The sequence below is a fragment of the Gymnoscopelus microlampas genome, assembly GCF_963454915.1.
Source record: "Gymnoscopelus microlampas genome assembly, chromosome: 10".
Taxonomy (NCBI): domain Eukaryota; kingdom Metazoa; phylum Chordata; class Actinopteri; order Myctophiformes; family Myctophidae; genus Gymnoscopelus; species Gymnoscopelus microlampas.
In genome coordinates this window covers 25,400,983-25,414,238 of record NC_139947.1, presented here as the reverse complement: position 1 = coordinate 25,414,238, position 13,256 = coordinate 25,400,983, and positions in this window count along the sequence as shown.

Genomic DNA, 13,256 nt, shown 5'->3' with positions numbered 1-13,256 from the left:
TATTGTTTTAATATCATTAATTTGCTGTTCTTTTATTCACATATAGAGGGAATCTCCCTTGTTTGTCAATAAAGATGCCTTGCTCAGGTGAATGGTAATTTCTGTGTATGTCGTCTATAAACTGGACTTTAGGGTTTTTATTGAACCAAGAGTGACAGGACTGCCACGGCACATCACCAGACAGATCCAGTATTGTAAATTGTGTACTGTAATGTACCACTTTCAACCTAGCTTTTAACACATGTTTTTGTAGAGCAATCTACAAGCTTGTAGATCTGTGATTTTTGCTATTCATCGTACAACAAAGACCGACCATCACTTTGGTGTGCAGTCCTGTGCACAATTGGGCTTGGCCGTGATGACCAGGGCCAGGCGAGGTCAGTAACATATTCAGTCAACCGGAACAAACACACAATGACAGGTCTACTGTCTTCATTGTCACAGTCTGCAACTGTGGTCGCATTGGGATTTAATTCAGTTCAATTCATGTCCAAAGCTCAACAGTAGACAGCTGAAATGGTTAAAGTTTTATTATTCTGACACAACAAACCACCTAATCCACAACATACTGTTTGACAAGCATATACACTGAAGAGGTGCTTTGTCTTCTTGTATTGTGTCTGTTGTTTTGTCATTACGGCTCTGTTTGTTGCTCTCATGAGCAATCAGGGCTAGTCCAAATTCCCACCCCAAAAAAAGTATTTTACCATTTGCTGGGCAGACATAAATAAACTAAATGACACTTAAAATATGATAAATCAGATAATCATCATAACTATTTTTATTGTAACTAAACATACCTTTTATGTTGTTACAAGATTTGTATTCTGGCTAAATAAAGTTAATTCATACGAAGAAAAAAATATATATATGCCAGATAAACAGCCCATATCACTGTGTTAATCAGTGTTAATCTGGGGACAGCAATCCTTTAAGTAGGCCGATTTAGAGTGAAGACAGCGGAAGACCCCCCGTGGGTGAGCGAAAGGAATCCCCAGCATTAAAACCAGAAGGTCTATTGTCTTACATTAATTAACACCATAGGTGATTAATATGCCACTGCCATCATATTGAAGAACTGAGACCAAACCGGGGACACAATGTTTCCACTTATGCCAAATTGACTCAGTTTTTCCCGGAACGTCTGCTTACCATGACTGATTAGCCAGAATACTTTGATAAAAGACGGGTGGGAACAGAGGACTCCCTTGTTGACGGACGCGCGTGCCTGCACTGTAAAGTCCTGAGTTTAAATTCAACTCAAGAGAGTGTAGCAAACCAAACGGTTTGGTTACATTCATACACTCTTTGAGTTACAAATGGATAAATTAACAGTGAGGATTTTACAGTGTGTAATAGTCAGCCTCAGTCACTGTGATGTATGGCTGTCACACACACGCACTATACACAGACACACAGACACACACACACACTCACACCAAGCAGGCAACAATGTCAGTGTCCTCTGTTCTCATGTTGGGTACATCATGTTCTGATATGAGCAACCACTGAGGGGGGGGGGGGGAGCAGGGAGGCGTGGTCAGCCTGTGAAATGGAGCGTGGTGTTAGTGGTGGTGATAGAGGAGGGAGTATTGGAGAAGCGTGAGGCTTCTGGGTTGGGGGTCTTAATGTACAGAGACAGGAGCAGCTGTCTTATGGGAACTATACCCATGATCCTGACGGGGAGGAGGAGGAGGCCGGGGGACGCCCGATTTGATGTCCTCTTCATATTCCTCCTTTACAAGGAATAAAGTATTAGTGCCCCCCCCCCCCCGTCCCCCGTCCCCTCCCTCCCCATGTCGGCATCCATGCGAGGGACACTGAGGTTTGGTGTACCATGGTGTTAATTCATGGTAACCTCTTGTTCCTATGATTTCCCCGCAGAGAAGCGCGGGGGTGGGGGGCCGGGTCCTACATGGGTCAGATTAGGACTGTGGGTTAAAACAGGATTATGACGGGAGGGGGGGGGGGCTGTCGATTTTAAGGATCTTGTAGTGAAGGCTGCTGCTAAGTGCTAAATGATTTTTTCCCCTCTTTTTTTCTGTTTATGTAACCAGCGGCACCCTGTGTGTGTAATGTAAACACCAGAGTTTCAACACAGAGTGCTTTTGAGAAGCAATACAGATCCTTTGTATCAATTTTGATCCACATCTGGACTTTGGACATTGGATGTGGCAATTTATAATTTGAAGTATTCATTCCAAAAAATACATTTTGACTTACTTAGCTAGTACCTCCACTAAATAGTAATAGTTATTCACATAATTTTAATTAACAGGTGTAGAATAGGTTTAGCACCTAAATTCTAAACCTTCTCAATCTGCCATGATTACATTTCAGTGTGTGTATCATTATTGCCAGACCTGAAAGGTATGGCCTACACGAGCCTTTGTCACCAATTTGTCTGGTTGTGGTTAAGTTTCTTATGCATGAATAAATAGGCACAGACTAGTCGTGACATCACTATTATGTCACAAGTATAAATACGGTTGGTATATAACGTTAAGACACAAAGATTTCAGAATTAGACTTCACACGACTTCACACAACACCGGCTTAGGTCTGGCACAACCAGGTCTCCTGGTCTTGTTTTCACTGGCCTGGCAACCATACATACCACCAACGGGTCAACAGGTTTGCAGCTGTCATGCACTTGTCTTGCCCGTTCTTGCCCACGATAACCGTTAGTACACGTTTTAGCAAGTGCTTGTTCATTCAAAAAGGATCAATGCATGTATAGACATGTGTTTGTGTGACAGACACTGACAGAGAGCCAGTGACAGAGAGATGAGCGTCTGTGTGGAGCTGGAGGGGGAAACAAACAGGAAGCAACATACTGAGCACAGGAACATATGCCATAGTACAGCATGTTCTTTAGGATAGGAGGGGTCGTAGAGAGCCCTGGAGATATATGGATTGACTTGTAGGGGGATCGGAGGACAGGCTCCTTACACATAAAAGTCTGGAGTGTTGATGTCACTCTGAATGGACCTGCAAGGTCAGAGTGAGATAAACACTCCGGATTTTTCAGTGTGCAAATTCAAATGCAAAGAGGAGAGGGAGAGAGAGAGAGAGAGAGAGAGACTAATATAGATTGCAGAGAGGTTAGTGACACCTAGTTAGCAAACATTCCCTCCCTGACCCACACATCCCCTCCAGTGTACTGTATAATGTGCACATTACATGCCACATGCACATACCAGCTCACGAACAGAACGTTTACATTGAAATATTTTCAGAGTGCCGTCACACAAACATCAGTGCATCACACAAGACATGTCCAAAGTCTGTCCCGGGGGCCAGTCGTGGCATGAGGGCAGATTTGATATAGCCCATGGCTTTCTTCCTAAAATGTATTATTCATGACCCACCAGTATAGCCATGTGAAATTCATACATTGAAGTTTCTGAGATTGACCTGGGTAGATACGCTATTTCTCAGTAGAATTTGTATGGATTTCTAGCTGCTTGTTCCTTGTGTTGTTTCATTCTCAAGATGTGAAAGAAAGGCAATTTACCCTGCCAACAAAAGACTATTGATATTGCTCCGTAGTTAAATATTTTGTATTTGTATGTGTCAAAAGGTACAAAATAATATATGACAGGAGATGCAGTCGGGCCATATAAGGTATTTTCATCTTTTCAAATATGCCCCCCTTTGAAAAAGGTTTGGACTGCTTTACGTAAACAGGGCCATAGGTTCCCCCAATGGGCCAAATGTAAGCTTGCAAAGATTGGAACACAATGAAGCAGTCATGACTCCATATGAGTCCAGTGCTTTTCACACCCTACTGGTGGTGGTGCTATCAAATTTAAAATACACAGTAAAATCCTGGGTGATACTTTAACTCTGAGAGTGTACAATGTAACCGAATGATACATTAAGATGATACATTAAGATACATTTCAGAGTTACACGGAAACATTGCCTTTCCTGTAGGTTTCTACACAGTAAAAAGTGTTAAAACAATTTCATGTCAAGGACCACCAAATTATTATGCATTAAAAAGAAATCAAGAGTTTCGGAAAATAGAAGATCTACAAGCTCGATCACGTCAATCGGCTATTTCCAGATTCCCCAGCAAATTTAGCTGGGGAACCCCTGGGGGTCCTGGACCCCACTTTGACAACCATTGCAGTGTGCGCAAGAAATCTGGTGCTGATCGGTAAAGCCGTTTCCAAGATTTTTTAAGTTAAAGGAACACTCAGGTTTATACATGACGTAAATGGTGGTATTCAAGGTCTTGGGCAACAGTGTGCAGCACATAAATCAACAGTCTCTTATCCATGGGGGAAGTACTGATGTCATGTTGAGACTGAGGGACCGGAGTCACTACCATTGGCATTGTTCTGAACCACTGTCACATCCAACATGTGGAAACTGACTAAAGTAAACACAGCTGTGTGTGATTGAAAGGGTGAGGAATACGCTTTTTTTCTCACCTGGAGAAGGCAACCACTGTCAAACTGAGACAGCACGCACGCGCGCGCGTGTGCGTGCGTGCATGCATGCGTGCGTGTGTGTTGTAGGATGCACCTTGCATGGTGTTGCGTTTGCCATGCAGAGATACCTGACAGACAAGCAGAGCTGCAATCACATTACATCACATCTTATCATATCTTATTATTAAGTGACAATGTCCCAAGTGGTTCACACCAAGCCAAGCAATACCAAATCATCATACCCCAACAGGTTCTTCTGGATATAAAACATTTCAAGCATGTTTCCTTTCTTTGTATTGTTTCCTGGTTATCTGAAAAAACATAATATTATGAACTGTAAAAAACAACAACAAAAGATACTGTAATTGCGCCTGATAAAACTCTTGTTTTCCAGGCAGTGCTTCGTGCTTTCAACAGTTTGTATTCACAAACTTTTTACATAAAACTCAACCCCTCCTCCCTCCCCCTCTCTTGTCGTCTCTCAGTTCTCTGCCCTTGTCAAGTCCTCATGGATACCTGGATCATTTGAAATATTAGTACAATGCAGTCCTGGTTCCCCCCTTGGGGAAACAGACCTAACCCCTAAATGTTTAATCCTAATCTTAACCCCAACCTGAATCTTATCCTATTTGTAACCTTAAAATTGTAACCATAAGAATGACCTTTTTCCTGTGAATTTGGCAAATTCTACTATGCTTGTTGACACACACACACACACACACACACACACACACACACACACACACACACACACACACACACACACACACACACACACACACACACACACACACACACACACACACACACACACACACACACACACACACACACACACACACACACACACACACACCTTCAGAGCCATAGAAATTGACCCTTGCAGGTAAATATTTAAAGCTGAATTAACATTCAGGTAAATGGTTGTATTCAAGGTCTTGAGTAGCAGTGTACAGTACATAGTGCATGCATGCATCAGCAAGACAAGTCACTTCCTGAACTGGCTTTCAAAAAGCATGTCACGCAAGCTGCAAGCAGCTTACATAACATACCACTGACTCTGCCATTAAAGCACACAATGTTCTCTTACTTTTGAAAGACATGAAAGCATTAATTTGGTTCAGCAGTTACTTTTACAAAGACATACAGTATGGCCTAAAACAAAATAGGAATCCATTATAATTCATTACATTGACCACTTAAACACTATATACTTTGTTGTACGTCAACATCGAAAATACAAACTCACAATGTATTGTACTTGTGAGGCATTGTGAGCTTGTAGATTTATTTTGGTAGAATATTTGCTTCTTTTTTTTTTTACATACAAACATACAAATGTTTGTATGTTTGTCTATTTTTGCCCTCTACACATGTATGGTTGTGGTTGTGGTTATGTGGTTTTAAAGCTGCACTATGTCATTTTCCTCTTGAACCTGGATTTTAACCAATTTTCTGCGCAAATGCTGATTTATTTTTTTACCATTGAGCTAATAGTGCCTGCCTGCTTGCTCGGGGGATACATTGAATCTTGACCATCAGGTCAAACTTTGAGTCAGATCCTGTGTCTCGTGAGACATGACCTTTGACACGATCTAAACGTCTCAATAGAAGAGCAGGGAGACCAAATACAACCACCCTAATTGTATAAGTTATATTGTATTAACATACTCTACCATACAGATTGGACAAAATGACATTACAAAAGTTACATAGTGAGGCTTTAACTAACATTTGAACGAAATAGGTATATTACATTTTACGTGAAAAATATGACACGTAATTGAATATTCTTGATCTTCAAAAACCTTTTTGATATGCGACTGCTGCTTTCTCCAATTGCTATTCATGGCAGTGAGAGACTTTACAATACTGTCTGCATTGACTAAGGCGGCGGTCAGGGCTGTTTGGAAAATCATTCAGTATCATAATGGCATGTACCAGAGTTAATGGACACGGCGTGTATTTGAGGAATGAATGGCCCTTGCCACAAAAGTGTTTTTGGAAAGGGCCATTCAAAGAAGCAGTGCTTTTCTGAAGGTTTTTGTGTCCATTAGATGCATCACTCGCTTTATACTGTACCTTAATTACAGTGGCCTCTCTTCACAAAATTAACTCGAGTGAATGCTGTTCCAGGCTCATTCTGACACAATTGAAGGTTGTGCATACATTTATCTCATTAACTCTAAACTTTCTAAAATGTATTCCAGTGTCACAGATACCTGTAATAGATGTCATATGTCACCAGCAAACATTACACAAGTTCTGTTCTGGTCTTGTCCATGTCTACAAAGTCAATGGACAGCTATTACAAAATGCATGCGCTATTTAAAGTAACATGCATTGTGCCCTCAAAAGTGCTAGGCTACATCTTTTTAAGAAAAAACATTGTAACTATTTTCAACCTATAGTGTCCCTATCTTGGCCATGACATTATAGGTAAACAGTTTCACAACATTCAAAAATGTCCCCAAATTCATAAAAATGAAATAAAGATTACATTTTTTTAACTTTCAAAAATTGTACAAATAACAAATCCACAAGCTTACAATGCAATCGCAGTGAGACGTGTTGTGAGCTTGTAAATTGCTATTTTCACAGTGTGTCGTACAATCAAGTATCTAGGTTTTTCTTTATCTTGTCTTTATCCTTTTAAAAAGGCATAATTATCTGCTTTATTCGGTAGCATAACAAAAAGAGACCTGTAGGAGAGATCAGAGAAGGGTAATGATGTTTGACACCAGATTTGTACCCGGGTTATCAGAGCTACATGTACAGTATGTGATCACCTGGTTGGGTCAAAAAGCCTATATTGCCATTTTTTCGAGAACTCAATTATTTTTTCCAAATAACACAAAGATACACAATATATTAAAGCCCCCTTTTTATATGCAATTTGTGCATTTGGACTGTACTACAAAGTAAAATGTTCCTATAACAGTAACTCATCTAGATTAAAAGCACTAAAAAGCAGGTGCATAGGTAAAATGGTGTACAACATCAACAATAAAAAATGTATCCGCACACTGCCAGCTTGCACGGCACAAGTTATTTATTTACTGTAAGCAACGTTTTGGTCAAACTCGACCTTCCTCAGGCAGTTCTACACACGACAATAAAGAGTATTTGAAGTGGTCAAACTAGCAATAGAAACATATTCAGAAACATCTTCCATAAAACCCTAATGGTGTGGGATATTTCATAAAAGCAAAAGTTAAAGCCTCAATCTGCAATTTCTTCAACTGGTTGGCTGTATGTAGAACAGCGGTAATACCTAAACATCATCTTTCATTATGCTAATTGTTTAGGAAACAGCGTGCGTTAGTGAAGGGGATTTCTTTCTGTTAACATGACAAGACAGAGCACGCATGTACACGCACGCACGCACGCACGCACACACACACACACACACACACACACACACACACACACACACACACACACACACACACACACACACACACACACACACACACACACACACACACACACACACACACACACACACACACACACACACACACAAAAAGGATTTCAGACTGAGGGCACATTTTCCCAGACAGATTAAAAATACAACAGGAGAGGATGTTAGAAGTTAGAACAGGTTGTCCCCAGCTGACTCTCTTTTTGACTTCAGCAACATCCCCCCACTTCTGTCTGTCTGTCTGTCTGTCTGACAGTCTATGCTGAGTCTTGCTGACCCACTTCTTTATTCTGGGCTGTGTTCCCGGACAGCACGTGGCACCAGCAGGCAAACACACCAACAGGGCGAGACCAATTTATACAATACAAGCTCTGTCTTTCTGTCTCTCTGTCTCTCTGTCTCTCTGTCTCTCTGTCTCTCTGTCTCTCTCTATCTCTCTCTCTCTCGTCTTTCCTTAAGTGGGAGTGATGTTTTTAAACATAAAGAAACCAGTTCATAGGCCAGATACCTCAGCTCCAGTATGATGTAGACCCATTTTATATTATTATTATTATACTGTATACTTGCAAGACAAACAGAGGAGCACACACCAAAGTCGTGGAGGTGCCTCCACAATCAACACTAAGCTCAGGGACCTAGGACTGAACCTCAGCCTATTTAGCTAGATCCTGCACTTACAGGTCGATGCCTACCTCAATCCTACAGGATTGAGGTCGACAACCTGACACAGTGCTCCTAGGAGAACAACCTCTCTCAATGTCAACAAGACCAAGGAGCTGATCATGGACAACAGGAAGAGAGGAGACAAGATGGACCCCATCTACATCAGCAGGTCTGCTGTGAAGTGAGTCAGCAGTTTCTTCTCCTGGGAATAGCACAAGGGCCACATGGTGAAGAAGGCACAACAATGCCTCTTTCACCTCAGATGACTTAAGAAGGCACAGCAATGCCTCTTTCACCTCAGATGACTGAAGAAGGCACAGCAATGCCTCTTTCACCTCAGATGACTGAAGAAGTTTGGTGTGGGGCCAAAGATCCTACAGGCTTTCTATAGAAACATGAGAGCATCCAAACTGCTTGGGAACCGCACTGCCCTTATTCACAAACTACTGCAGAGGGTCTTCCCGAAAACACCAGAGCATCAGTGAATGTGTGTTTCCCCCTATTCAGGATATATACACTGCCCATTGTGTCAGTAAAACGGTGACCCCAGCCACACAGCCATGGATTGGTTCAGCTGCTACCATCTGACAAGTGGTTCCGCAGCCTCAAGACCAGGACCAGCTTCCACCAGGCAACTAGGTTTATGAACAATAGACACTACTAATGTTATGGAGGTTATGTCCAGACTGTCCACCGACTTAGTTCTTTTTTTCCCGGAGCGAAGTGTATGTTTTTAATTGTTTTGAAAGTGCCATGTATTTACGCTATTCTAGAAACGCCAGCAGCGAAACGAGGCACCGAGCGTCAATTCTGCACTGAGCCATGCAAGTCTGGTGTTTTTATGGCTCTGCAAGAGGCTAGCCGCCTATGACAGGGTCAGTGTTAAGTGTTCCCAATAAATAAGAATGATATCTGAGCCAGTATTTCATATTTCATTTTGGAGTGCCACTTTTTCCACTTATTTGAATCTCGGGTCAGTGTATCTGTCTGTCCGGAGCTAATCTCGAAAACCACTGGACCTATCAGCGCTAAACTTACTATGCACGCTGCCAGTAGGCCACAGAAGTACCTCCACTATTCCCTTTTCACATATGCTTTATAGTTTTTGAAATATTTTACTTAAATTCTATGGAATGAAGTCAGTGGGGCTGTGATTGCGCTGAAACCTTGGAGTCGTACTGTATGTCATAGTACAGTACACACATAACACCTTACTCACATCAACTAATTTATATACTATTTAACACCCTTTACGTATGTGTGTGGGTTTTACAAATATTGAACCAATGAAAAGTATTAAAAAGCGCTTCTGGCTAAACCTCCTAACTCCATTGGATCCTCAAAACTGTCGGTCAAACAACCTAACTCCAACTTTGGATTAGTTTTTTTCATCATTGATTAGAATGACGAAGTCAGACGGAAAACACATTAATGGTCAACAAAAACCTTCTCAGCCTCTGGAAATGAGATGTGCAGAAAATAGAGACGAAGGAAATTAAAAGATTCCTCATTTCCGTTATCAACAGATATTATGTAAATACAGTATGTTGTCTCTACCCCTTGTTAAATGCTTGCTTCCCATTCATAATACATTTAAACAAGCTTATGACATAGACCTCACATTCCTTGACCTATAAAAACAGTGTATGCAGCCTAGAAGCCTCCTTTTGCATTTACACACACACACACACACACACACACACACACACACACACACACACACACACACACACACACACACACACACACACACACACACACACGTGTGTGTATTTGTGCATGTGTGTGGATGCATACGCGTTTGTGCAAACATGTGTGACGAGGCAACATGACTAATGTGAACACGCTGTGCCTTGACCTGGTCTGGATTCATGCATGGACCAGGAGACTAATCTGCCCTGCTCTGGTGACACAGCAGGAAGGTCATGGAACTAATAAAAGCAACACAGAGATACTGCTGTGTGTGTGTGTGTGTGTGTGTGTGTGTGTGTGTGTGTGTGTGTGTGTGTGTGTGTGTGTGTGTGTGTGTGTGTGTGTGTGTGTGTGTGTGTGTGTGTGTGTGTGTGTGTGTGTGTGTGTGTGTGTGTGTGTGTGTGTGTGTGTGTGTGTGTAAAAGTGAGAATAATGGTCAAACCTGTTTGAGCTGTACTGTATGCATGTCATCAGTGTGCATATGTCATCAGAATCCATGTTTGCTATAGTAGCTCACTCTCTTTTTCGACTAAAGGTGTTCACTTGCATTGACACGGCCAATTTGTAACTCAGTAGTAGTATCAAATTATAATCCTGATCCATTTTAACCCCTCACTTTCTACCAATGTACAGTAGGCCTACTCTCATATTGTCACATGTGTTCACGCCATACGTCACTGTTGTGAGAAATAAAATGTAAAGGATATATAAGTGTGTGTGTGCATATATATATATATATATATATATATATATATATATATATATATATATATATATATATATATATATATATATATATCAGTGTAGGCACAAGGCTAGAGGATAGATTGGTGTCATTAGAGAACAACATGGCAATCAATAAGAAAGCCTGCATTTCTGAGCTGCCCTTCAGGAAATACGACGTATGTTTGGCAGCAGTAGCATTCTTCTGTGTGTTCACTATAGCAGTGCACTATATGTTCTCCCACACTGTGCATTCACCAACAGTACAGAGTGTTCACTCGCTAGAACACAATGTACCGCTGCAGTGAAAGTCCTCATTTGACTGAGGCTGGTGCTGTGACGTACAATAGCAATATAGAAGACATAGTACATCTATACCATTAGCACTCAACAGTAAGGAGGCAGTGCTTCCCTCTATAGGCTATTATAGGAACTTGCCCTATTGCTTCCCTAACTTTCCAAGGATTCTGCATTGATTCATGGTATAAAATGTTAATTGGATTTTTATGTGCCCTATGGCACCAACATTTAAATATGTTGTTCTACCATCATGACAAATATTGCAATAAAAACAACATAGTAACTTAACTTCTGTTTTTAGAACCTTGTTTATCTCTTGAAGGCATTTGATAATCATGACAGAACTCACAACCCCTTTGCAGCAATGACTGCTTGGACAGTTCTGCTGGGCATATGGACAAGCTGTAGGCTAATCATCACATCCTTGACCTCAAATTAGCTCTTGTTAGAGATACTAATCAAATTGTTTTCATTAACTCTAAATACGATGACCTGTCACTGGAATTACACAGAATGTCTTTTGACAGTGTCACTGTGATTGAGTTACTTTCGACAAATGTCCAGCTAAATTGTCCAACATTTAGTTCACATTTACAGCATACTGTAGCCAAGGATGACTGTAATTTTGCTTTCCCACTATAAAACTGCAACAAATATAATATATTAATATATTCATATTTCCAAACAGAGATAATGAATGAAGTTGCATCACCACATTTTTTGGAAAGTAAATGAGGAAAAGAAATCAAGAGATAGCTCATGCATTCAAAGAAGAACAGTGTATAGCCTACTGCTTTTGCTGCAAGCTGTTCTCCTAGAAAGACTATAAACTAATCAGTGCAGGACTAAATGACTGGAATAATTGCCACTAACATGCTACACACATGTCATCATGGAAATAATTAAGAGCTTCACCTAGAAAATGGGCAATCTATTGCTAAAATAGAAATGGTACTTAGGGATCGAGGCTGAAGTGATACATTGAGTTCACAATACATTGTTTTTTAAATTTGCTTTATGTGAATTATTACGTTATTTGAGTGTTACTTATGTTATATGTAAGTGTGGACTGTTTTTCATTTAGTGGGTTAGTGTGAATGTCTGGTGATGAGATAGCATTAGAGTGATGGTTGCAAGAATTAGGTGGTGAGTTATGCAGCGTTAATGGGAGGATGGCACACGTGCCAAGAGGCCTCAGTAGTGTGCCCACTGCCCACACAAGGGGGCGCATCTATGGATCTCGCATAGGGCTGCTAAAAGGCTAGGCTGGCACTGAGTGTACTTTATTTAAGTGGATTATGTTATGAATACCCCACAGGACCAAGCCATTTGTAATCCCTAGCCCAGTGACAGCTTATCTACTAAACAGCTACGGAGCTACTGTACAGTAAGGCCAGCGGAAGTAAGTAAGGCCCTGGTGTTGTGTTAAATCAGTGGTTCTCAACCCGTGGGCCGGGGACCACTGGTGGGCCGCGAGGGTACTGCAAGTGGGCCCCCAAATAATTGACAAAACACGAAGACATAAAAGAAAATAATGTAAAACAAAATGCTCTGAAAACGCACGTGGCCCACCCATCTGGCTGCCGTGTTAAGTGGTCAGATGGGTGGGCTGTGAATGTGTTTGAGATTTTCAAGTGGGCCCTGCTCCAAAAAAGGTTGAGAACCGCTGTGTCAAATACAGTTCAGATTGCTGTTTTCTACTTGAGGATTTAGCTGAAGGAGAGAGTTAGAAGACATGGAGAAGACATTAGCAGTCAGGTTTAATTTAATGCATGGTTTGGTACCCCATGTGAGCCCATCTGTAATTTAATCTTGTTTTGAATGTAAAACCTTTCGATGTCTACAGCTCTCATTTTTTATTATAGCAGCTTCAATGATTATCAATTTTCTAATATAAAAGTATGAGTGTTAGAAGTGGCTGGTTTGTCATTTGGATGATTTTTTGATTTAAAAACATTTATGTACCATTTCACATTCAGTGTGGACTGAAAACAAGATTAGCACTACAGTAT